Raw genomic sequence first — 27939 nt, forward strand, 5'->3', positions numbered from 1 at the left:
TGGTATATCAGAGCTTGTATAATGTCTATTGTTGTTTGGCAGATGTAGCACCGCCTGATGTGGACGCACTCACGCTGACGCCTCGTGGCACATCTCCATACCGATGACTAACGCCCACGATCACGATTTAATCCTTGCGGTAGCTGAAACGCTTAACATATACGTGGACACCGCATACGGTGAATCCCGCGCAAGTACGCGTATGTCATCAATAAGCACATAATAAACACTGATACTCGATATGCACGCCTCCAAAGCGTCGTGAAACGCGAAGAGAAACGCTACGCACGTCGTGCCTTCCCTCTAGCCTGGCAGTTAATTCTCACAGGGCGAGCGGGGAACGCCGTGTGACAGCCAAGCGAGCGTCGAAAAGCTATTTGTCGATATGAATGGATGCTATGAGCGAGGCTTGGGCTAAAGCCCCACATCGCGGAGTATTAAAGGAAATTACACTTCTATTGGAAACGCGCCAAAAAGGACAATCGCAACAACGGTCCGTTTGTTTTTTTTTGTGTTGTTTTTCGAGCCTTGTGGCACACATTTCACTACCCCGTTATAGGCACCGTACAGTCGAGTTTTCCAGTGCGACTGCAGCGCCAGAGCGCGAAGCCTAGCGGATAAAAAAAGCAATAATGAGACGGGGTCCGTCAAAATTGAACGCGATGCGCGCGTCTCCCTCCCTGCACGAGTGCGCGGATTGTGGCCGGGCTACACGGGGGACGCGTGAGCGCGTCCACTTTCTGCGTGCCCCTAACGGCCAATGTCAGCGGACTCGGGACGGGCCAGTGCGAGGAACGCAGCTCCCTCTGGCCAGTGTACGGTGCCTATAAAGGGGACGCTCATAGCATCCATGCATTCAGCCTGCAAGAGCATTGGGAGAGGAAAGTGTCGAAGATAATAGGCGCGTTCATGTAGCTTTCGTTATCTATCTATCTATCTATCTATCTATCTATCTATCTATCTATCTATCTATCTATCTATCTATCTATCTATCTATCTATCTATCTATCTATCTATCTATCTGTCTGTCTGTCTGTCTGTCTGTCTGTCTGTCTGTCTGTCTGTCTGTCTGTCTGTCTGTCTGTCTGTCTGTCTGTCTGTCTGTCTGTCTGTCTATCTATCTATCTATCTATCTATCTATCTATCTATCTATCTATCTATCTATCTATCTATCTATCTATCTATCTATCTATCTATCTATCTATCTATCTATCCAGCGTTTCGTTAATGGGATGCATGCCAAATTTGGTATGACATAACATGACTGTATGACGAATATAAATACCAGGTGGTAACGTGAAAATAATGGCATGCACGCCATGTACGGCATGACATACATGTCACGCTCATAGTGCGCTCGCGGCCGCTTCGCTAGCTTGTTACACACCAAAATTGGCATCGCGTGACAAGAGTGTGTGACGAACATAAGATAGTGATCATAACGTGGAAATCATGACATGCATTCCATGTAAAACATGATTTACATGACGTGGCCTCGGGGCGCTCGCTGTCGTTTAATGAAATGCATACATACCAAAATTTGATATGACGAGGTATTTCTGTATGACGAACGTTAGTGACAGGTGGTAACATGAATATCATGACTTGCATGTAATGTACAGCATCACTTACTAGCCACGCTCATGGTGAGCTCGCAGCCTATTCGCCAGCTTGATCTAAACCAAAATTGGTATAGCGTGAGGTTACTGTATGACGAACATGAATGACAGGTGGTAAAGTGAAAATCATGACATGCATGACATCTACGATATGATTTACATTATACTGCCTTGGTGCACTTTCAGCGATTTTGTTAACTGGATGTCCACTAAATTTGGTATGGCATGAGATGGGTGCGTGACGAACATCAATTACAGGTCATGCGTTGTATATAACAGATTCTACATGCATGCAGGCATGACAAACATGCAAAACAGTGAAACCTCGGTGATACGATCACAGCTCATACGAATTTCGGGGCGATACGAATTTTTCGTTGGTCCTGGCCGAGGCCCATTGGCCTGCAGTATAATTGAGTACGGTTGTTGCGTACCGATTTTCACCCATCGACGTTTGATACGAACGTACGCTACCGCTCAGGTACGAAGAGGTGCTGTCCGCGCTGTCGCGGAAGACACGCCAAGCACGCGTGAGCACGGGAACGCAAGCATGGGCATGCGCGCCGCAGCACCAAATCGTCGGAATCACGGTGACAGGAAAACACTGTTCTTACGGTCAGTATAAGAGATGAGTCACGGCTTCCGAGACTGTGTGCGCGAATCTTTGAGGCTCTTTTGTGTCTCCGTGTGCCCTCGCGTTTAGATTACAGAGGACATTAGCGCCACGCTTTTTTTTTCTAACGCGTCTACGCGGGCTGCTGCCATTGTACTATGTTTACACGTGCCAGCCTCGTGCATCAGACATGTTATGAAAGGTGGACGAGGACCGAAATAAAGAGAGGACGGTCTTGGCGAAGGAGCCAGACCTTACAACGTCAACGTGCGCGGCCATTGAGTTCGCACTTGTGCTACTGCTGTCGCGGGTCACAACGCAACTGGTTCATTAATTAAATGCGCGCGCACGGGCCATATATTTACGAGTGCTGGTATGATTGCCGACATCTACAAACTTAACTGACAACCATTCAGGGTTCTTCGTGACGTTGCTGAGACCCTGAAAAACAATGAATGAAAACGTACGCCAGCTTTCTTTTGTCGCGTGCTAATTTTCCATGCTTTCTGGTGATACGAATTTCGGATGATACGAATATTTTTCGTCGTCCCGTGAGATTCGTATCACCGAGATTTCACTGTATATAGTGAACTAGATGTGATGAAATGAATGACTTCATCTGCCTTAAAGACGAACAAGACAATATATGCAGCTCTTTGCTGGCTGCTTCGCATTAAATCGATTCCCACAATGCGTGGGATCTGCCGGATTGCCACAAAGGGCAAAATTATACAGTCACGTCACGCGCTATCAATCTTGGTGTATCAAGCCAGCAAACACGCCGCGGGTGCACCATGAGTATGAAATGTAATTCGTGCCTTACATGACATGCGTGCTATTATTTTCATGTTACCACCTGGTATTTATGTTCGTCATACAGTCACATCACGCAAAACCGGTTTTAGTACATATCAAGACAGCCAACCGGCCGCGAGTGCACCATGTGCATGGCATGTATAGGCTGTTTCACACTTAGGGGAAAACTCGGAGGACGTTGCAATACGCTTCAAGTTTTCCCCTAAGCGTGAAACAGCCTGTACATCATACCTTATGTGACATGTGTACTAATATTTTCATGGTACCACCTGTTATTTACGTTCGTCATACAGTCACGTCACGCAATACCAATCTGTAGCAGTCAGATTTCATGCCGCACTGATCGTTATATGTGAGCCCAACGGCGTCACTTTTACGCCAAACATAATTAAGAGCTGACCGGCAATGTTATTGCGCATGAACCTACTGCGGCAACCACGCGAAACAAGCTCCACTAGTGCAGGAGAGACGTAGACATTCCCCGAAACAATATTTGCGAATTATCAATTAAATGCTTAGCTCAAAGAGGCGGGTATCAGTCGTGGGAACATATTTTGCCCGCCGTGTTCTGTGCGGCCACATAGCCCATCGATTGGCATTCTTTTTCCCGCTGGGAGTAGCAAAGAGGGCTTTGCCCGTTTCTCCCCGGTTGCTACACCCAAAAGCACGGGACCCAGGTATTCTTCGATGCCTCGACATGCTTGCGATGAAGTGTCGAAACGATGTCGTAATGTTCCTGTACGCTTTTCTGAGGCTATTAAAACAATCGCCCTCCAAAGCGCCGTGCATCGGCGGCCGGGAGACACTAGCGAGGCGAGCGAACTGGACTATTTATGTGGCGAAGCCGCCGAAAGGGCGTGGCGGTGAAGAGAAAAAGAATGCGGTACCTTTCCCATTCCAGTGACTTCACGCTCGGCGAGGCGGGGGCGCCCTCTCGTGCGCGGCGCCGGAGTCAGCCGCTTGCTTTCGAAATGGTTTTAGCGATTATAAGCTAATTATTTCGATTTCTTGTTTGTTATTTTTGTTAATTATTTTATTTTTGACCTTGTCCGTTAATTTCAACCCACTTTTGAGCATCGGTAGCCTTTTTATGGCCTGTATTGAGCGCTTTACTGTGAGCGTGACCACACCACATGAGATCCATAGATGGACAACAAGCCAGGCTTCTGAAGAGCTAAGCAACTAAAAATAAAAAGGCGAAGCTATACTTCGAGAACCAAATGCACGGGAGCGGAGATCTATTGCTGTAACTGTCCAACAAGTTCAATGGCGCTATTGAACTCAGTCATGTGTCCTTTTTTTCTTACACAGGAACATATCGTCAACTCGTGGAGCGGGGAAGTGTCTGAAAATGGGAGTGGTAAGCAATGCTACAGTTATTATAGAACTATTATATAAAAATTTCCAGTATATTGTTATATTGAAGTCAGCAAACCAGAGAACGTAAGGTGTTGCCGTTCTTATGCGCCTCGAATGTGCCGAAATAAAAAGAAATGTGCGTTATGAGGGCCATGGGCGTTAAGAAGGCTTCCGTTCTTCATTACATATACATGGCATTGCACTGGAGAAGAAACAAACTTTAAGAAAAATATTATGACCGCTTCGCACCAATGGTGCCAAGCCTGAAGGAAGACCGAAGCTAGGTGGCCTTTTTTGCTTCTCTTTAATTTTCTCTTTCTTTCGTCTCTTTCTCTTTGTTTATTGTATCTATTTTTGTATCTGTTTCTTGCTATTTCTTTCTCTTTCTCGCTCTCTCTATCTTTCTATTTCTTCTCTTTCTCTCTCTCTCTCTATTTATCACTTCCTCTTTCTTTCAATCTGTCTCTCTTTCTCTGCGTCTGTCTTTTTCTTTGCTTCTATGTATCTCTGCCTTGCTCTTTATTTCTTCCATCTCTTTTTCGTGTCTGCCTCTTTCTCTCTCTCTCTCTTTCACATGTTTAACGTTCGCACCACCTGCTGTACTCGGTAGTGTGGCTTGCACAATTGCTCTGGTGGATACCCACCAGCGGAGTTTTGCACGATGGAGCCAAGTTACCGATAGCTTAAACAGCTTTACTGTAAACAGAATGAAGACAGCGCGTGCCGGTTCATGATGATGATATTTTTTTACGACGGAGCACAAGTTACCGACACATTAAAGAGCTTCGCTGTTAAATGTGGTTAACCGTAACTGAAATAAACCAATGACAGTTTGCACTCATATGGCGCTCGTTATAGTACGTTTTACATTGCGCTGAATTGATTAATGAACTAAGATCAGTTATGAAAAAATTTTAATATTCACCTAAAGACCAAGTGCGTTTCGTTACATTGTACAGGGCATTCGAAAACGAATGATCAAATTTTTTGTGCCACTTTACATGCTGTGTGGTGATTTTTTCCGGTGTTTAAAAAAAAGCCCGTGAAATATGAAATAAACCACGTGGCTGCGCTCGTGCGCCACCGTACTGCATCGCTCGCTGCCGTGCTTCGAGCAAGAAAACTGGTGCGCGGACCGTCAACCTATCGCCTATCAGGGACGACGGCGCTTCCTCGCCGTGTGCAACCGTGAAAATGCTGACGCGATAAGAAGACGATGCCTAGAGCCGCGGCTGCTCATTTCGCCACGGTTCGATTGCCGTAGTCAAGCAACTTATAGACCTTGACATACGCACTTCAACGTTTTAGGGGCGAAGCTCCTTAAGGCGGCACCCGTTCGTCCCTCGTCGTGCTCGTAGTAGTGAGTAACAAGTCTTACCCTTTGACCTCCAAGGTGGTGCCGGTGGGAGATTTCTCCTGTGCGTTGTTGAACAATAAAAAATTCGCAGCGTGCGCGTTAACTAAAAGCCGAATTCTTCTGTCTCTGTAGAAGTGTAAGTGTTAGCTAAAAGCCGACTTCTTCTGTCTCTCATTCCCATTAGCAGCCATTGTTTACCTCCAAGGTAGTGCCTGGTGAGATTTCTCCTGTGCGTGATTAAACAATAAAAATTTTGTTCAAAACGCCGTTGATTGATGAAATAAACCAACGAAAGACGCCAGATGTTTTGTAAAAACAAAACGAAAGAACGCCATATGTTTCTAAAGCAAAACGAAAAAGACGCCAGCTGCTTAACGAAAGACGCAAGGTGTTTTCTAAAGGAATGGTTTTCTAAACAATGAAAATTCACAGCGTACATGTAAAATTAAAGTGAGCTGCAAGTCGTCATAACTCATCGAACCTTTAGTATAAACGCGCCCGATCTCACGTCGGTGATGATGTACTGGGCAGAATTCACGGAAGATTCACGGTTTACCGATGAACCTCCGCAGCTTCGCCCACTCATCATCATTCACTCCGTGGATATGCTGTGATTTTTTGCCAGAAAAGTGACTACACAGACGTGGAAAATTACTGAGCTGGTACCTCGTATTCAGCGGACTAACAACTCACTATGAGCATGCCCTTGCCTCCTGAAGTATAATGATTAGTCTGGTGTTTGCTAACATAGTTTTGATGAACAAGTTATGCACAACGTCGTGTCATATGTATATATATATATATATATATATATATATATATATATATATATATATATATATATATATATATATATATATATATATATATATATATATATATATATATATATATTGTGATGAACCAAACAGAGACCACACCCGTTTCTCGGGCAAGCTGTTCTAATCTGAACCTCTTCTTCCTCTACTTCCCTTAGCTCCCCGCGAGCCAGAGCCTCGGTGCCGCTCTTCGTCATCACACTCGGCCATGACTGCGAGCGCGCGGACCAGTCGACAATATCTCTGGTGGGCGGTGCTGGCTGCATCGTGGCGGTCGGTCCCGACCACGCTGCAAGTTGGCTGGGAGACCTGCCTGAAGTACCTCTGGTGGGCGACACTGGTCAAATCGCTGTGGTCGGTCCAAGCCACGCCTTGACATGGCTTGGGAACGAGCGTCAGCGCTCTTTGGCAGGCGAAAGTGATTTTGACGTCGTCGTCGAAGTTCTCGGCCATGGTGCGAAATTGACTGCGAATACGTTAGCGACGGCTCCGGCGGGCGGCCCTGGCTGACGTCGAATGGTGGCATGTTGTCCGGGCGTTTATTCGGTCGCAGTCTCGGAAACAAGGCACTAGACGGTGGATCCGGCAAAGCCACTTGCTGCACCGAACGAAGCCGTGGGCCCTTTTTGCAGTGGGCCGAGGGGCGTCTGAGTGCCCTACTAGAGGTCTGCGGCATCGTGGCGCCAAGTTTACGCGCTGACCTGTGACGTGGCTTGTGCTTTTGCAGCGTTGTGGCTGAGGAGCCCACTAACGTTTCCAAGTCAGCAATTCTTGAAGACGCGCTGCGTGCAGGCGTGGAGTCCTCGAGAGAAGCCGTTCTAAGAGCCGGAGACTTGTGCTGCCCGGGCAGGTCTTCGAAGAAAACAATCTCCGAGTTGTCAGAGACTTTGGTGTCTTCTGAAAAGTCGTCTCTTATTAAGTTATAAACGTTCTCACTTTCGGCCAAGGAATGTGTCGCACGTAGATCCGCTTCCTTTTGGTGAGAGGGGATGTTGGTGTAATCCCCGGACAGGTATGTCTCATTAGGTAATTGAATGTCCAGAACGGCGCGGGCCGGTGCCTCCAAGTGCTCAGGTGATGGCGAGCATGGAGGCGGCTTTTCCGATAGATAGGGATGCGAAATGCTCTCGGCCTTTGGCGGGGATGTTCTGGCGTCGGATAATGAGGCAGAGTGACAGCATGACATCAGTCCGATGTTCGTACTAGGCCAGGCTATGCAGCTGTCTGCCGGTGAGCTGCAGCGTGCAGTTGTAGCCCCAAGGGGTAGCACCTGCTGAGCTCCCTCCTCGGTAGACGTCGTGTTAGACTCGCTGGTAGCACATGCAATCCGGCCGAATGCCGCAATAAGGGCTGCACTCCATTCCGCCCAGGAGTGCTGCCTCACGCCTTCATACCTGTGCCACGCCGCGGCACCTTCCCGAAGGCGGTCTACCGCCATGGACCATTTCTGCGCCTCCGTCCAGGCTTCGCGAGCTCCTAGGGCGTTGACGGTCGCCACCCATTTTTCGGCGTCGTCTTGGAAGCCGCGGAACTCCGGTAGTACGAAGGTAGTCTGGGATGGTGATACGGCAGGCGCGAAACGGGAGAGTGTGTGCGCGAAGTCACCAAGTTGGATAGAGACCTGGCTGAGGGTTGACCGGAGCTCTCTACGTTGCTCAGGCGAGCTGGCCTCGAGGTCTAGCGAGGTGGCTACATCCAACATGGCGTTGATGGCTGTCAGTGCTGGAATGATGGGAGGAAACAGCGCAGAGTTCGACGCTGTCAAGGCGTTGGCCGTGACGCGGAGTCGCGCAATGGTACGCCGCAGGTGCGCGGCGCTCTCCGATGGTTCGCGTGCGGAGCCAGTAATGTCGGACCGGTAGGCGGTGGTGGTTGGGCCCATGATGGCGGGCTGTCGGTCCGAAGGAGCCCTGAATGACAGGGTGTCGCCACGGGAAGCGTGAACGGCGTTCCCGGGCAACAGGAGGCCGCGCGCTGTCTTCGCGGCGCCGGGGTAAGCGTGCCCTTGAGCCACCGAGGAGGCCTGGACACCGTCCTGGGATGGTTTGATGGGTAGTTGTAGCAGCGGTCGGGCCATGGTGTCCATGACCGAGGAAGCGTGGACGGCGTTCCTAGGATGGAGAGCCCCGCGCTGCCGACGACGCGCGATGACAGGTGGCTTCAGGTGCAAGGTTCGGCTTGCGTTGTAGGCTGCGCCATTGTGATGAACCAGACAAAGACAACACCCGTTTCTCGGGCAAGCTGTTCTAATCTGAACCTCTTCTTCCTCTACTTCCCTTAGCTCCCCGCGAGCCAGAGCCTCGGTGCCGCTCTTCGTCATCACAATATATATATATATATATATATATATATATATATATATATATATATATATATATATATATATATATATATATATATATATATATATATATTATTATTGTCTTAAGTTACCAATGTGGAACGACTTTTCAAGAGGCCTATACATTATCAATTCCGTTGTCGAAATGTACCTCCAACCACAATTTTAATTACATTGAAAGGTGTGAAGGAGAGCACGAAATAATAAAATATGCTGCGTACCATATGAGGCAATACAGACATTACATGATTCCAATGTATTCTAGAAGGGGGAGCGATGGCAGAAAGTAACATAGAATGAAGAAAGATGAACTTGAGTTGTACTACATAGCTCCAATGTGAGCATATGCAACCGGTAATACCGCATTTTAATAACAGACTTTAACAGCACGCTTTTTTTCCCGCACATTTTAGAGCTGCACCCCAGAGCACGAATGGAGGAACTGCGGTCCTAACTGCCGATGCAAAAAATCGTCTGCTAACGACAGTGAATGGTTTTGCGCCCCTCGACAAGCCCAGAAATGAGTCTACGGAACACAGGGAAGATAATGAGGCAATAAAATGTCTGCTGTTCTTTATAAAAACGTTCAGACGAATTACTCTGTGACCTCTTCAATACGCCGGCAAGATTGAGGATAATGTTCATGCACGGAATGTTCTGGGCAGATATTACTTCGCAGCTGGCAACACACCTTGTTTTGATCTGCCGAGCAAAACTTTTGTCGGGCATCACTGGAAAACATGGTGGTGAAGAGAAGCCGGCCTCTACGCAGGGTTGCGGTAGTTACATTCAAGCCGTCGCCAATGTGCCGTTCCGAGTGTAAGTTTTTACTACCGTTTCGTTAAAGACACGCAGCGTTCCCTGTAGACACCGAGGATCATAATATTTCACCCCGCCATGCGCGCGGTACACTGTGGAATGGAGGAAAAGTAGGCGGGAAATTAAGCGCACGGGCTATTAGGGGGTGATAAGAGTAATGGTAGCTGGATATTTGCAATCGCCAGCTTCCATAGCGGAAATCCCTCGATTCAGTAATCAACAAGTGAAGGAGACTGTTTTGCAGTAAAGGACATCATCGCGGTTTTCGACATATTAGTTTCTTAAGTGATGCATCACTTGTCATCACACGAATGAATACTCGCCACACAAATGAATCATCGTCAGGACAGATAATTGTATACAACACAGTTGTCAGCGCACAGACGTCCGGACATTACCTCTAAGCTTACGCGGTATGTCAGTAGTGGAAAACAAAATGGCACAGAAATTAACAGGACAGTCTGCTAACGCGTAAGAATACTTCGGCTCCACTGTTGCTTCGCTTATGCTTACTTATTTTTCTAGCTTAAGCATGCCTACGCATGGTTTCTGTAATACCTACACATGCTCTTTTTAAACACAGATTTTTAATCAAGACGCTATGACACTAAGGCCCTATCTTTAAGGGATTATTGTGATTTTTTTTTCACTCGAATGCCGCCATGACGAAATGAACACGCAACCCGCGCGCCTCAAGCCACGAGACTCGCGAATAATTACGTAAAATCAGGTTAGGCCCCATGAACACAGGTGTTTTTAATGAAGCAAAAGCCTTAAATGCCTCATCAAACGCGAAATTTGACTGTCGGCGTCGGCGTCCCGCGACGTCGGGACCGATAGATGCAAAAAATCATGTGATGACGTCATCATGACATCATAATGACATCATAATGACGTCACAGATCGCAAAATCTGTGACGTCACGTGATTCTGTCATCACATGACATCGCAGCTTGGTCAAAAGTGGACATATCACGGAGACACTGCAAAACCATGTGAGCTGCCTCCGATCCTCGAGGCAATGCAAAACCACGCTAGGTGGGCAAAGCTTTCGGAGGGTGGCGAGCAGGATCGATACATCTACTGAGAAGAAAAAGATGGCTTTCGCCTTCGAGTCGTCTTAAGTGAATGTATAAGGGACGGTGTGATGTTTTGCGAGAGTAATTATATGGACACTCCAAACGTATTTCTGCTGTCGCATCATAGACGCCGTTAGGTGAAGAATGAAGTCCAAATAAATAATATCGGCCCGCGCGTCGTATGTTTGAGTCAAAGCCTGCGAGGGCAGGCGACAATCGAGGCTCAAGCGGAGATGGAAATAGGGGGACCCTTAAGTTTCACCTTTAAAGGGGCCCTGTAACACCTTTCTTAGTTATATTGGAATAGTCTCATTATTGGCGTATGACTCTTCACGAGTCATATGCCGCAAAAATTTTTCGAATCCGTCAAGTCTAAGTGGTGTTACCAAATTATAGAGATCACGTTCCGCAGCTTTCTCCCTCAACTCAACGCCGCGAGCGCGCGGAGAGCTAGGCAGCGACTCGAGGGAGGGAGCGCAGACGAGCGAGGCTCCGCCCAAGAGCGCCGGCGGAAATTTTTTCTTCATTTTTTTCTCTCTGACGTCTGGGCGCAACCACGTGGTCTGTGCCGCCACTTCCGGTCGGCTTGCGTTGTTCTCGTCGAGCGGAGCCGATGTGTATCGTGCGTGCTTGAAAACTGCGCGTCGGTTTGGTAATGTTGGGTGTGCACCTCGAACGCCGTAGTGTTTTCATCGCTCTGCCAACCATGGAAGCAAACATGCGCGCTCGTTTGGAACGAATGACAGCTGAGATCGGTTTCGGCCCATACTCCGATACACCGCCTCGTAAGACGGCACTGGCAGACGACCCCGAAGCGCCGCCATTACCGGACGCCAGCATTGTTAGCGGAGACATGCTGCACGGCTGCCTCGGTCGGTCGTGAGAACGCGCCGACGATGCAGTTCCCAGCTGACGAGGCAACACTCGAACGGCTGCCACTCTCAACGGCAACCGGCAATGGTCAAACGCACAGAAATATTCACGTTTTCGGCACTGCGCATGGCGAAGAAAACGGAACCACGCAACTACGAGCAGACGAGCTGTCGGTGAAACCGGAAGTGCTAATATTAATGTTTGTTCGGTGTTTTTAACGCGATAACAGAATATAAACATACATATTATCTACTTATTGAACTCAAAATTAACAACGAAAGTAACAATGAGGGTGTTATCGTGATTATAACATCAGTCAATGGTGGAACTGCCGACAATCGCGTCATATTTTGCGGACTAATACATCATTTGTCGAGAGAAGAGGGAGCGATTTTCAGCTGACTTTGAGAATTTAATGTAAATTCCAGGCCGTGTGCATCGCTATAATATTTGGCTCGCGTGTTCTCGGGAGCCTCGACTACCGATCGGCAGCGCTTTTTGAGCATGCTCGAAAAGTGTTGCAGGGAATCCGCCGGCCACAGCGACCGGAATTCGCGCGCCGCCGAAATTCAACATTGTTCACACCGCTTAGCGACCGAACCGCCGAAACTAGGGCGCCTAGTTGTCATCGTCCCCTCGCGCGAAGGAACGCTGGCATCGACGCGCTCTGCGTTGTGTATACGTGTTTCGTTATGGCGAAGCGCATAAACAGGAGCAGGGTCGTGGAACTGCTTGGCCTGCTGGAAAGTAACTTTCTGGCGATGTCTGACGAGGAGAAACATGCGTTCGCCGAACAAGAAACGACGCAAGCAGTCGTGGTTGGTTCGCCCTGATTTGCAAGACGCGAGAAGCTTGGTCGAGCCGAGATAATGCTACCCGTTTCGTGAGATCGCGATGGTGTATTGCAAAGATGATAATCGCGAGAACACTTGGCATTTGTCGAGAGCTACAGGATGATTACGAAAGACTTCGCTGTTGCTGCGGGCTTAGACGACTGCAATATCACAGGCACGCCGCCATTTTTCGAATGTTCTACTCGCGTTCCGATTGGTTCGCGGTGAGGGAATCCGGCGGCGGCTGCCGCAAAAATCGGTCCAGGACCGATCGACGCGGAAAGGGATTTTCCGGCGGATCTCGCTGCCGCCGAAGCGGATTCCGCGCGCTCTCGCCGCCGAATGTCTCTGTGTGAACGCGCCATAAGGGCGCGTTCACACTGAGACATTCGGCGGCGAGAGCGCGCGGAATCCGCTTCGGCGGCAGCGAGATCCGCCGGAAAATCCCTTTCCGCGTCGATCGGTCCTGGACCGATTTTTGCGGCAGCCGCCGCCGGATTCCCTCACCGCGAACCAATCGGAACGCGAGTAGAACATTCGAAAAATGGCGGCGTGCCTGTGATATTGCAGTCGTCTAAGCCCGCAGCAACAGCGAAGTCTTTCGTAATCATCCTGTAGCTCTCGACAAGTGCCAAGTGTTCTCGCGATTATCATCTTTGCAATACATCATCGCAATCTCGCGAAACGGGTAGCATTATCTCGGCTCGACCAAGCTTCTCGCGTCTTGCAAATCAGGGCGAACCAACCACGACTGCTTGCGTCGTTTCTTGTTCGGCGAACGCATGTTTCTCCTCGTCAGACATCGCCAGAAAGTTCCTTTCCAGCAGGCCCAGCAGTTCGACGACCCTGCTCCTGTTTATGCGCTTCGCCATAACGAAACGCGTACACAACGCAGAGCGCGTCGATGCCAGCGTTCCTTCGCGCAAAGGGACGATGACAACTAGACGCCCTTGTTTCGGCGGTGCGGTCGCTAAGCGGTGTGAACAATGTTGAATTTCGGCGGCGCGCGAATTCCGGTCGCTGTGGCCGGCGGATTCCCCAGTGTGAATGAGCCATAAGAGCTGAACGCGATACTGATATCCGCACGCCGTTCTCTCACACACACACACACACGCACACACAGGCGCGCGCACACACACACACACGCACACACATGCACACACGCACACGGACACGCGCGCGCACACCCACAACGTACCTACACACTGAGAAAAAATTCAGTATTATGGGAGTATTCCTGTCACACAACTATAATCGTCATATACCTCGCGTAACTTCCTTGCGTTATCACCGCGGTCCCGGCATTTTCTGGTCACGAACGTCGCGCACGTCGTCAGCGTCACATAGCATTCATGATAGGAATGTGATGAGAGCTGGGTTTTCAAGAAAAGAAGTGCGAGCAAGCTAGGTGACGATTATTGTTGTGTGACAGAAATACTTCCCAAATACTCGATCTTTTCTCAGAGTATATATTAAGTGTAAAGGTTTCTGCCCTCTTCAAGAGCATTTTTATTGATTTGAATGAAGAAACACTGCTACAACAAGACGAAGACGAGAGGACACATATAAGGCGCTGTCGCTAGCCCAGTTCAAGAAGCTAATACAGCACTTTTATGATAACAGTGTTTTGTGTGTCTAAAGTACGAGCGAGTATTGTGCACTCGTGCACTGTTGGGGCAAACTATGGAGAGTGCCCTGAGTTTCTGTTCTCTCTACATTCGTACGCGTTGAGTTCACTCACTGCACACACGCATACACACTGCACTGGTACTTTCAGTCACTGCAGTCAAAGTCGCTGTGAATGCACAGAATCCACCAAAAGCGTGTCAACAGCCCGGTGAGGTAAGGAAACTTCTACGCGCTTGACATTTATTTTCGAAGTATCGATGAACCCTGTACGCGCGTGAAAGAGAATTCACGCACAAATACGTGTGTCCTTTGGTATTTGTAATCGGCAATGGACCCACTACGTTTTCGTAAGCGAACATTCGCGCGGCGTGGTCACGATATCTCTCTGAAATGGTGGGAAAGCCAGGGCGCACCACCACAACGACACCAAGTGATGGTGCGACCACACCGCGCGCCCGTATCTCTCGGCGGCCATAAGAGTAGAACGCGATAGCGTAATCGGGCCGTGTTCGTATCGCCTTCCCAATCTCTAGCCTGCCTTCGCTTCTAGGTGGAGACCTAAACCGTGCCGCAAGTGAAAATATCTTAATTTGCGTCTACCTCGAATTTTAATAATCATCATAATATCTAGGGTTTAACGTCCCAAAACCATGATATTATTATGAGGCATGCCGTAGTGGAGGGCTCAGGAAATTTTGACCACCTGGGGTTTTTTAACGTGCACCTAAATCGAAGTATACGGGCCTCAAAAATTTTTGCCTCCATCAAAAATCTATCTCTAATTGTTGCTCACGGACAACGCAAATTTTTCGCTCACAGCCAAAGACGACGCCGCCGCCGACCCCGGAAATTCTGCGAAACGAGCTATTCAAACCCTATCGCGCTAAAACCCATCGGCTGTTTTTCGTCGCGGCAGAGAATAATGGGGGGAGGTGGAGGGGGGGGGGGTCGGGAGGGCAGGGTTGTTCTGGAGGCCCATCTTGACAGGGATTAGCAGGCGGCTCATACTTTTGCACACGCTGTGTTCTCACCGGTGATTTGGCGTTGAAGCGATAGACAGCACTAGAGTGTACTGGAACAGGCTAGTGCTCGGAATGAGCTTCGAAAAGTGAAGCCTAAACAGGGTCGAGCCGATTGCGGCGCTGCGATCGGTAGCCTGCAATGTGTCGTCGTTTAAGAGTTGCACACGATTCCACCAAAGTGGTGCAGTGGTAGAATGCCCGCTTCCCACTCGAGCACTCGCCGTTGTAGTGCCCCCCTTTGGGCGGCGAACAAAACCGGACCGCGAGCGACCTCCAGAGAAGAAAATAAAGACGGCGCTGCGCAGTGTGCCACGTGAAGCCACGGCTCGTGTTCCCTGCTGGCGGCGGTTCTGGTTCAGCCGTCTCGTTCCTTCGGTCCTGTGGCATAAGCCTATACCGTCATCACATGACATCGCAGCTTTGTCAATGGTGGGCAGATCACGGAGGCAGTGCAAAACCAGGTGAGGTGACTCTGATCCTGGAGGCAGTGCGAGGTCATGCTAGGTGCACAAAGCTTTCGGAGGGTGGCGGGGCAGGTTAAATACACCTAAGGAGCCTACATGACCGGTCGTTCTTATAGGCTCCCAATACATCGACTGAGAAGAAAACGATGTGCATTCACCTAAGGCGATTCGAAGGCGAAAGCCAAGAAACCCTGTGATTTTTTTTCGGTGTCACTTTTTATAGCTGTGTTGGTTTTCCTTTCTTAAAACTACAAACTAGCTTCAGTTGCTTTGATAGGTATTCATGGGAATATGAAACGTAACTTTCGCTAAGTATTCCTCCGGGGTCTATCAAGCCTTTATTATAGCTTGCTAAATCATAGGAATACAAATGTAATGTTTATTAGACTGCTGTAACATCGGAGCCAACACTGGAACCACATACAACAACCTGATATGACGCGTGTATCGTAGGAGTACATATGTAGTGTTTATTCCTATCTCGTAAAATTAGATAGCCCGCACTACAACCACAATTGCACGTTGCAGCGATGACGCCTGCATAGGCTGTTTTTTCCAAACCAGTTTATAGACCTGGCTTGGCTCTTTGGTACAATACCTGATTGCCACGCAGAATTCTTGGGTTCGATTACTGCTGGGATCCTAATTTTTATTCTTTCCATTCGCCCAATCAACGCTGCCGATGTCGGTTTTCTTTTAATGCTCTCGCATTTAAATTACCAAATGTGTCTTCTCGCCGTTCATGGGTAGATATATACTGTAAATCACCTGTGGCGCATACCTCTGTAAACGGATATGTACCACACGTGTCTGGAGGAAAGGATTTGACGAAGTACGCGACAGGATTTTCACGTTATTAAATGCGAAGCATTTCTTAGCGAACCTCAGGCACTTTGGCCGTTTCTATCTGCGTGTCTATATATCTACCTATCTATCTAGCCGCTTACGTCTGGGCGCTCTCCTGATAACCTCCTGAACTTCTAATATACCAAAATTGGCGTAGCAGGGGATCAGTGTATGGTGAACGCGATTCACTGGTCATGGCATGAATAACGCAAAAAATCGGCAGATCCCACGTACGGTGGGAATCGATGTTATGCGAAGCATGCGCGAGATGGTGACTATGGCGTAATTTTTCATATTGAGCGAAACGTTGCGGAACGACGCTGGAGAAATATGGAAGTGGTATACGCACACTCATAGGTTGAAGAGTCGCATATCTATTATATAACCAGTTGTTTACAGTTACGTAATGATGGCAAGAGCAACATGGGTGTTACCAACACCAGACGCGGTAAGCTGATATGTAGTGCTTACATTCTTCAATACCGGATAGCGCGAATTCGAACATGACAGAGAGGGAACAAAGACGCACAGGACAGGCGTTACTCGTAACTAAGCTTCATTCAGGAAAACATCCCTAGATAAATACATGGCCGAGTGGCACGCGCAGGCCCACTGCTCGTACGTTACAGTCACAGTTACAGTTGTTATGCTTACATTTTTCCTTTATGACAGAGAACGCACGCACGTTTCACGAACCCGTGTATATGTCAAGAAGGGGTTCTTGACAGTTCTTGAACAAGGTCATCATCACCGTGATCAGTCAGTACCAGCAGCTGGACGGGACTTGTTAATCGGACCCGTTCGTGATAGCGGCTATGAGGAGTCTAAGTGTAGTGAAGTGCAAGGTATAGTGCAGCTGGTGGAAATCCCGGATGCCTCTTACGATGAAATGATCTATGATGCCTCCTGTCGTGGACGTGGCAGCGAGGTCTTCTGATGCCCTCTCCACATCCAATCCGTGTTTCACGCAGTATAAGGACCAGGCGTTGTTGGGTCTTGATAAATCAATGTTGAAGTCACCGGTAATGATGAGCGGCCTGGTACACTCAGCATATTTATTGTAGGAATTATTGACGCGGTTTTTGCGTAATCGTTTGCGTAAACGCGGTTTTGCGTAACGAGTACATGGTAGTTGAGCGTCTTCCAGGGGTGTTCTGGCTTCAGTTTCCTCACTTTTCTTGCGTGCGCCGCGTTGGTGTAGCGGTTAAGGAACTCGGCTGCTGACCCTAAGGTCCCGGGTTCGATCCCGGCCGCGGCGGTCGCAATTCGATGCAGGCAAAACGCTGAATGCCCGTGTTGTGTGCGATCTCGCTACACCTTAAAGAATACCCGATGATCAAAATTTGCGGAGCCCTTCGCTACGGCGTCTCTCATATCATATCGTCGCTTTCGGACATAGAACCCCAACAATTATTATTATTATCACTTCCCTTGCGTGTCAATGTGTGTGCTCGCCGTTACTGTGTTCTTTGAGACTGTATCACCTGTGGCACATACCTGCATAATATTAACTCTGGTTTACGTGTATGTGCCACACGTGACTGAGAGAAAGGGTTTCATGACGTACGCGACTGGTATTTTGCGTTATTCATGTCACGACCAGTGAATCGTGTTTGATCATACACTGATCCATTGCTATGCCAATTTTGGTATATTACAAGTTATGGAGACGACCAGGAGAGCGCCCAGATGTAGGCGGCTAGATAGAGAGATAGATAGATACGTAGATAGAAACGGCCGAAGTGTCTGAGGTTCGCTAAGAAATGCTTCGCATTTAATACCTATCACGTACGTCATGAAACCCTTTCTCTCAGTCACGTGTGGCACATACCCGCATACCAGAGTTTATCTTATGCGAATATGTGCCACAGGTGAAGTCTCTACCGACACAGTAAACGCGAACACACACATTGACACGCAAGGAAAGTGAATAATAATAATTGTTGGGGCTTTAATTTTGACCATCTGATATTCTTTAACGTGCACTGAGATCGCACAGTACACAGGCATCTAGCATTTTGCATCCATCACAATGCGACTGCCGCGGCCGGGATTGAACACTTGACCTTCGGGTCAGCAGCCGAGCATCGTGACCGCTACACCACCGTGGCGGATACAAGGAAAGTGAGGAAGCTGAAGACAGAACACCCCTGAAAGACGCTCAACTACCATGCACTCGTTCACGTGGTCCGCAACGTGGACCACGTGGATTACGCAAAAACCGGCACGAATGGTTCCTACAATAAATCTGCTGAGAGAACCAGGCCTCTCATCATTAATTTATCAAGACCCAACAACGCCTGGTCTTTATACTGCGTGAAAGACGGCTTGAATGTGGACAGGGCAACAAAAAACCTCGCTGCCACGTGCAGGACAGGAGGCGTCATAGATCATTTCATCGTGAGAGGTATCCAGGATTTCCACCAGCTTGAACGAATACTAACGCGACAAAAACCATTTCCACCAGCTGTGCTATACCTCGCACTTCACTAAACTTACACCCCTCGTAGCCGCGATCACGAACAGATCCGATTAACCAGTCTGGTCCAGCTGCTGGTGCTCACTGATCACGGTAACGATGACCTTGTTCAAGAACTGTCAAGAACCCCTTCTACAGATACACTCGGGTTCGTGAAACGTGCGTCCGTTCCCGTCATAACAGATAAGTATAAGCACAACTGTAACGCAACTGTATTAACTCCAGCTGTGACTGTAACGTACGTGCAGTGCGCCTGCGTGTGCCACTCGGCTGTGCATATACCCAGGGGAACTTTGCTGAATGAAGCTCAGTTGCAAGTAACGCCTGTCCTGTGCATTTGTGTTTCTTCTTTGTGCTGTTCGGATTCGCGCTATCCAGTATGAAGAATATAAGCACTTCATACCAGCTTACCGCGTCTGTTGTTGATAATAACCATGTGGCGTGTTTACAGTTGCGTTGGCATCCTTACGCAACTGTATACAACTGGTTATATAATACATATGCGACTCTTCAGCATATGAGTGTGTTTATACCACTTCCACATTTCCCTAGCATCATTCCATACCGCTTCGCTCAACATGAAAAATTATGCCACAGTCATCATTCCGCGCATGCTTCGCATAACATCGATTCCCACGGTACGTGGGATCTGCCGAATTTTTCATGTGATGACCCGACAGTCATATTCGTCAAATCTTTTTACCCTCCCATGCCAATTTTAGTCTACACCAAGTTAAGTAGGCGATCATGAGAGCACCCAGACGTAGGGGGCTAGATAGTTTTTCTTAAGGCTATTTCATTTAAATTACCATTGTCTGTTCCCGCCGTTCCTGGGTAGATATAAACTGTCAATCACCTGTGGTGCATAACCGTACACCATGGCCTGTGGTAAACGGGCGTGTGTCACACGTGTCTGGAGGAAAGGGTTTGACGACGTACGCGACGGGATTTTCAGGTGATTCATGTCATGACCCGACAGTCACATTCGTCAAATCCTCTTACCCGCCTATGCCAATTTTGGTCTACAACAAGTTAAAGGGACACTAAAGAGCAAAACGATTTTTCACATATTAGTAAGGTATTCTTTCACGATACCAAAAACACCAAGCTTGCTGCGAGAACACGCTTAGTAATCGAGAAAACGGGCAAAAACAAAATGTGGGTGGCGACGCCACCTTGAAGTTTCCGCACCATTCGCCGTGACGTCACATGTTTTGACAGCGCCTACTAGGGACTATGTAGTTCCTAATCGGTAAAAATGAAGTACATTGTCCTCTGAGGGGGCCATAGACCTAACATACCAAGTTTGGGGTAATTTTGATGAGCCAATGGCGCCGAAATACGACAAATACATTTTGAAATCCGTGACGTCACGCGCGGAGATTTCGGCGCCAAATTTAAAAATGAAACTTTGAATTTGATTTTATCCTGTATTAATAAGCCTATGATGGCAAAATTAATGACATTAGAGTTCTCAGAGCACAATTCTTCGATCTAAACCGATTCATTGTTTCTCTTTAGTGTCCCTTTAAGGAGGCGATCATGAGACCACCCAGGCATAGGCATAGGCAGATAGATAGATAGATAGATAGATAGATAGATAGATAGATAGATAGATAGATAGATAGATAGATAGATAGATAGATAGATAGATAGATAGATAGATAGATAGATAGATAGATAGATAGATAGATAGATAGATAGATAGATAGATAGATAGATAGAAACTCTCCAAGTGCCAAAGGTTCGCTGAGAAATGCTTCGCATTTTAAAAAATCCGGAAGGTCAATGGGACGACCAGCTTTGTGTGGTGAACAGGGCTCGGGCGTCAGCTACAAGCCATGGCTGCCTGGCATAAGGAAGTCATCCATCTCTAGGCGAAGAGAACGCACGCCTGGTCATACAGTAAAGTTTATTTATCTCTAAATTTCTCTCGCCCATGGTAATCATCATGGGCATTGACGTCTTAGGTCAAAATTTGGGCCTAAGGTCATACACTGTAAAAAAATTTTTGTCAAAATGACGGGAAATATCCTGGCAGCTCTATTTCCAAGCATATGGCCGTCAAAATGATGGCAGGCCGTCATTTTCAAATGATGGTAATATTTTATCATTTTGATGTCTTTCCCGTCAATTGAAAATACAAGCAAACCGTCAAATTGATAAAATGTAACAACAAAATAACTGAAGGTCGTCATTTGCAAATGACGGTGTTCTTTCATTTTGACGTCTTTTTCATGAACTCAAAACACAACCGACCTGTCAGATTGATAACATTTCACCGTCATTTGCAAATGACTGTGTTCTTTCATTTTGACATCTTTTTCGTGAACTCAAAGTAAAACCGACCTGTACGTCTTTTTGTCAATGCTATTATGAGACCATCAATGTAGCATTTTCTCTGCGAGGTGACAAGAGGCTCTCAACATGAAATGCAGCTGCATTGTTAGTATGATGACCCAAGAGATCAAGTGTATTCTGTGTCACTATGAACTGTAGAGTGGTCTACCTCACCATGCGACCATCACTCGACATGGGTAGTACCTAATAAAATATGCAACGAAAGCTTTTGTCAATACTTGCACATTTATTATTCAAAGCGCTTTGATAAGGCTGAGCACCCTTGGTCCTATTCCGCTCCCTTCTCTTTTACCCCGCCTTTTGGTCCGGTTGATCTGTCCAATGTACCTGGAGTAAACAAAAATAGAATGATAGAATAAATCCATGCGCCATAAACTATGCCAATCACATATTCGGGTTTCAGATGTGAAACGCCGGAAATGTATAAACTATGCTGCATTGTGTGAGAGACACTGTATGATGAAATCAAAGGACACCAGATAGAAATGCTGAGCAGCAAATGTGACCATATTTGTCGCATGCTGAACTAGCTACATGTATATGCTCTGATGCATAATGTTCCCAAGTAAGCATGGAGTGTAACAACAAATATAAAATGTAAAAAGAGCCCACAGTTGCACAAACAACCCGTGTATTATTTCTAGTAACAGAAATAGCTGCTCATAATGTAGAGGGATAAACGCATACTCTAAACCGTAATTCTGCAAGGTCATTTTGCTTCACTTCAGGAGCTCTGCCACGAATCGCATCTAGACCACTAAGTTCCAGTATAGGCTACATGCGCACTTGTGGCAGCCGTCCACTTTTACAAACCTCATCATGATGCCCTGAAATTTGTTAAACATCAACACTGGTGAAATCTTGACCTGCACTGCTAGGTGCAGCAAGATCTTCCTCACATTGTGCCACACTCTGTCTTGGACACACAATGCTGCCATGAAAGCGACTTACATGAGACGTGAATGATTTTGCACTTGAAAACACTTTTTTACAGTTCACAAAACAACAGGCAGTGGCAACACTAGAAGAAATATGCTTCTTAACGTGCCCAACATCTTTAAAAAAAAAAGAAAACTTGACGTCATGAAATATATGAGGACATCTAAATTCTTGTCCAGATGACACAAGAGCAACATCATCTCCAACATGACTGCGTAAACATGCACACGCAGTGCATTAAATGTTTTCAAATGTTTCGAGCAGCCCTGATTTACACATGCTACATTAACATTATGAACATTTGAATGAACTCTGTAGTGTCTTTCATATTTGTACAAGTTCTGCACTGCAGTCTCACAAATGTGACAAGAAATCATGACATTGAGATGTGTTTCCATGAAATATACTTTAGAAGTATGCGCCTATGAGCTGACTTCGCTGACGAGGCAACGTGTTGCAGCTGTGGCTTGGGTGCATGGGGTGAGTAGGCCTGCACATTAAATTTGAGGTATTAGTTCAGAGGACCCTATTTAGGGTCTGATTTGTCGTTACAAACGACACACATGTCCTCAGAAATTTTAAAACACGGAGACAATAAATTCCAGAGATATTCAATACATACGTCGCTTCGCGGAGCGTTAAAGTTGCAGTGACATCCACGGCCAAGTATGCTTGAGGTTGATATACGGCTATGCCAGAAGGCTTATGCGCTGACAGTGGGGCAATACGTCGCAGCTGTGGCGTGGGTGCATGTAGGCAGTTGGCCTGCACATTAAACTTGAGGTACTAATTCAGAAGACCCCATTTAGGGTCTGGTCTTTCTTTACAAATGATACACACATGTCCACAGCAATGTTAAAACACGCAGAAAAAAAAATTTCGAGATACTGAGTACGTACCTCGCTTGGTCGAGTGCCAAAGTTGCAGCGATATCCACAGCCAAATATGATTGAGGTTGACCTTTCAGACCTGTCCTGTGAACCTGAAATGATTGGAGCGATTAGCAGTCAGTCAATCACATCCATTCGATAGTTACATGCAGTAACTGGCATACTAACTTGCAAGCACTTGACAAATCCCTTAGCCTCCTCCTCACCCTGCTGTGTTTTAAATCCTTACACATGTCGAGAATATTGCAATTTAATCCAGTTTCTCCATTTTTACGCAGTTACAGCTGCTCGTTTGATAGGTGGTACTTTTAAATTTTCTACGAAAAAATTCAAAGTCGGGGCACGCGCGTGGATGCTCTTGGTGTAATGCTTCTCAAGACAAACTCCGTCTTTCGCGTCTTGGTCTTCTTTTTTTTTTCGCAATGCTTCAGCGCTCCCGTTCAGTGGCGTAGCCAGGGGGTGGCAGTGGCACACCGGGCCCGTGCCCTCCCCGAAATTCTTTTGCATACAGAGCGAAAAATGACCATTTCAAGGAGGTGCCCCCAACCCCCGAAATTAAGGCGGTGCGCCTCCCCCCCTCCCCTCCCCTTGAAAAAATTTCTGGCTACGCCCCTGCTCCCGTTTGCATGTTACAAGGTCACTTTCGATTGCGATTCGTGAATCAGAATAGAGCTGGCCAATCGCTATCGGATACCAACGTCTGCATCCTTTGCCGGGAAACGATCAAGAAACAGAGAGTAAATTGCACAAGAGATGCAGTTTTAAGCCACACTACAAGACAAAAAAAACTATTAATTTATAGTTGACGTATACTTTTACGAATTAGCGACTATAGCATCCACATTATGCAAGTCGTCAGAGTTGCAGATGATCATGATCAGCATTAGCGCAACGAACAGATGAAAAGCGAAAAGAAACAACTAAATAAAGTCTTATACTAATTGCTCTGAACGTACTCGGCCGTACATGGCGCACTAGAGTTCCTCCACTCGATCCCAGTCCTCGCACCGTTAACCACTTTCAATCGCCATCGAAAGTGCACGAAAAGTGCACTCTACTCAAAAACACGCGCCAATATTCCTGGAACGTTTGAGCTTTTTTTTTTCACTGGAACATTTTTATTCATTTTTTTTTCTTCTTTTATCACACTAGATGCAAGCTGACGCTTGAAAATTGCTGCACGTGGTTCAGCCTCGGCGCGAAAGCACATCGCTCAAATGCATACCGCAAAAAGCAGAAGAGACGCGCGATGGGAGTCGCCTCCACAACGTGCGAAAACTAGAGCTTACTTCTTTGCTACACGCAAACGAAGTGCCTTATTAAACAGTGCACAGCCGAAGGTGTAAACAGACGAAAGTAGTATATAAGTAGAACAGTACACTCACCTTTACCCGTGCACTCGACTTGAGGCTGCAGCTCCAAAGCACACACGCGCGTTGCACAGGCACTCGCACGCCACGCAAAAAAAAAAAGACAAAATGGCGCACCAAACCGACATGGAAGAAGCACGCACAAAGCTCAAAGAAACACGTTGGAATGTACCGGCGTACCGGCAGTACTCGCTCCCTCGGCTCTTTCTCTCTCTCTCTGGCGGTGGCGCCTCTGCCTCTGCCCAACACCCTCTCTCTGCCGCTCTGCCTCCTCCACTCTTTCTCCTGGAGAGGTAACCGCTGAGAGAGCAACGTGTCACGTGACGTACGGTAGCCAACCGAGGCGCGCTGGAACTTTCTCTCTCTCTTTTCTCTCGTCTCTCTTTCTCTCCGCTCGCTCTTTGACAAGAGAGTCGCCGTCTTTCCCGTTTGACGCCGACGGCTCGTCAAAATAGATAGAGAGATCGCTGTCAAAATGATGGCTCGTTTTAACAGTGTAGTGTCGAAATTTGTCCACAATAACATCAATTCATCTTGCGACTTTTGAAATATAATTAATAACTGTTTGGGTTTGACGTCCCAAAATCACGATATGATTATGGCAGATGCGGTCGTGGACGACTTCGGAAATTTCGACCACCTGGGGTTCTTTAACGTTCACATAAATCTGTGCACATGGGCCTTACGCATTTCGGCCTCCATCGAAAATGCGGCTGCTGCATCGGGGATTCGATCCCGCGAGCTGCGGGTCAGCAGTCGAGCACTATAACCACAAAACCGATTTATGAAGCATGGTGCCTGCGTTGTAAGTCAAACATAATTTTCTGTTGTTGAACAGAACAATGCAAAATAAGAAAATTTAGAGTGAACGTGTTACCTACCGCAGTCTAAAATTGCGGGGAAAATTGCGGCAGTTTGCTGTATTTCGTTCTATGCTCCGGTGTCTTTTGCGTCAGTTTTCTGTGTGTGTTCCGTGTGCATGGCTGCAAGCCGGTTGTCCTAAAGTGGTTAACATCCCTGTCTTTCTTTCCCTACTATTTCTTTTTTCTCAAATGTCCGTATGCTGATAACCTACGGACTTAAGACTACTGTAATTAGCATTGGTAGATCACCAAATAATTCTTTTTTCGGCCAGTTTTTACATAATTCTGGAGTATAAAACATTCCAGCGCAAACGGGCAGGGCGATGAAGTAACGTGAACGCATTAGAGACATGCGCTGATTTTTCGGAACGTTTGCCCAGTTTTCATAGCATAGATACATGACGAAAGCAGAAGTGACAATAGTGCAATCATTCAGGGATTACCGACCACAAATTTCACGCATTTACCACTAATCTGGACACTGTGAGCAGCGACGCACGAGTAAAGAAATTTGTTGGAGTGGGCTGGCTCGCTGTTAATTCTAATCCTGTTTTTTATTTAGCCTGCTTCGGGATAGAGCCTTGATTTATGCACAGAGCGCACGAGCATTTCTTTAATGATAGGCTGGAGAGCCACCACGCTTGCTTATAACATTAAACCTTCTTTGAAAGGAAAGGCTTTCTGTAAGAAAAGTTGCCATCTGAGGCAGCAGTGATTCATGGCTTGATTTACTGGTAAAGAAGGCTCTATTGTAGTTTCGGAAGGTTAGTTTCACCATGACCCCATTTTCAAGAACACACAAAAAATAATTTTAGGAAATGGAGTTTACTCCCAAGCTACACGAACAAAACATTTGCATTTGCAAAATAGAGATGAAAATATGAAAATATTGGAAAAGCGCGGGAGTGGGCTTATAACTTCCAATTAACTCAAACTTTTTTTTTGCATTTAAAAGACGTAAGCTTGGCTACCGTTTCGGAGACTGTCTCTGAAAAGGCGCCTGGCAAGACCACGTAAGCGGGCTATCTTCAACGCCATCTGAAGTTTGCGACATCTGAATATCACTTATGCTTCGTAGTCCTTTAAGATTAACTAGACTGCTCATGTGTACTGGATTTCTTTTATTCACTTTCGGGATTGAGAGAAGGTTATCAGAAGGAACATAAACACGCTGCTAAGAAAGGAATTTTGTTTCCTGAGAGACAACTCCTTTAGCCAAAACCTTGGCTCCAGCGACAACTTTTCATCACTTTCATCAATCAACTTTCATCATCAACGACTTTTCATCACTTGAAAGCTGCATGAGCCCCTGAAATTTTGTCGTGGTTGTAATACGAAATGACACTTTCTGGTCATAGAACCACCAAGCCGGTGCGCTAAATAACTTGGGAAAAGATCAACAGAGATCTTACTGTAATACAGAAATCGGGCTGTTTATCGGATACATTTGCTGCAATGAAAATATTCAGGTACTCTTTCATCAGTTAATTCTGCAGAGAACGAGGCCATCAACCAGCACGTACACAGCCCGAGACCTCACCATACAAGCACCAGCGAAATGCCAGCCCTGCCCAGACAAGTTAGAAACGATACCACTCACATACAAAGCACTACCGACTATAGGCTTCCCAAGCAACTCTTAGCGGCGCTGCTGCTCTTGGCAGGCAGCGCCATCTGTGGCAGAAAAAGAGAAACTGGGGTGTAAGCAGCGCGCGTTTTCCCTTCTCTCCACCGCGTTGCTGCTCGCTTCTGTGCACGTGCAGAGCTCTCGCGTTGCACTTGCGGCGCCTCACAATGTACCGTTTGCAGTGCGGCTTCAAAAGGATTTTCAAGCTTGACTGGCACTTCCGAAAAGCGAACTTGATAAAATGAGAAAGGCTCGTCAATCACGTTAACGGTGAAGAACAGACGATCGACGACAGCGACGCCCGACTCAAAGCGAAATGCATTTCCCAAGTCGCGATTACACCGTGTAGGACGTATACCTCGAGGTAAGTCTCATTCTGTCATGTTAAAGATGAATAATGGTCCACATGCACTCCGAAATGAAGCCGTACACGCTATCGATGTTCTGCGGCGTGGACTACGAATCATATGATTGTTGTTTTGATATGGCATGCTCACAGTAGCAGCCGTGTACTTTAGTGAACAAACGTTTGCGGCGTACGAAAAAAAGATTATACGGCCATGGCACTGCTTCCTGAGAAGGTTAGAGTCAAGTCCTCCGTGCCGCTGGAGAATCATCCGCCGATTAAGACGTGAGGCAGCTAGCTGAGCTTCAACCACTGTGAAGCAAGATGAACTGCTCGCCTCGTTTTTTCGGCTCTCGCGTCATGCTTGCAGTCTCTTTTTATGATATCGACTTGACAGGCGTATAAAACCTGTTGCGTGAACGCGGCTAGAAAATCGCACAAGATCAGAAGGTGGTTACTTCAAGGTTGCAATTGCAAAGCACGTATTAAGTGCCAGTTATATTTAGCGGCTTAAATATATATCACCCTAATAAAGTGACAAAAACAAAGCAAACCTGCAGAACGATGTCAAAGCTT

The 27939-nt window shown here is 47.0% G+C and overlaps 1 long non-coding RNA gene across 1 annotated transcript; it reads right to left on the reverse strand.

The window, feature by feature from the left end:
* Nucleotides 1-21497: 21497 nt before the first annotated feature.
* On the reverse strand, nt 21498-24602 carry LOC119372455 (uncharacterized). Its single transcript, XR_005179535.2, has 3 exons — nt 24543-24602; nt 23167-23249; nt 21498-21655 (listed from the first exon to the last, which is right to left on the reverse strand). It is a non-coding gene; the product is annotated as an uncharacterized LOC119372455 (long non-coding RNA).
* Between the last annotated feature and the right edge of the window lie 3337 nt (nt 24603-27939).

Source organism: Rhipicephalus sanguineus, chromosome 10, assembly GCF_013339695.2.
Source record: "Rhipicephalus sanguineus isolate Rsan-2018 chromosome 10, BIME_Rsan_1.4, whole genome shotgun sequence".
Classification (NCBI taxonomy): domain Eukaryota; kingdom Metazoa; phylum Arthropoda; class Arachnida; order Ixodida; family Ixodidae; genus Rhipicephalus; species Rhipicephalus sanguineus.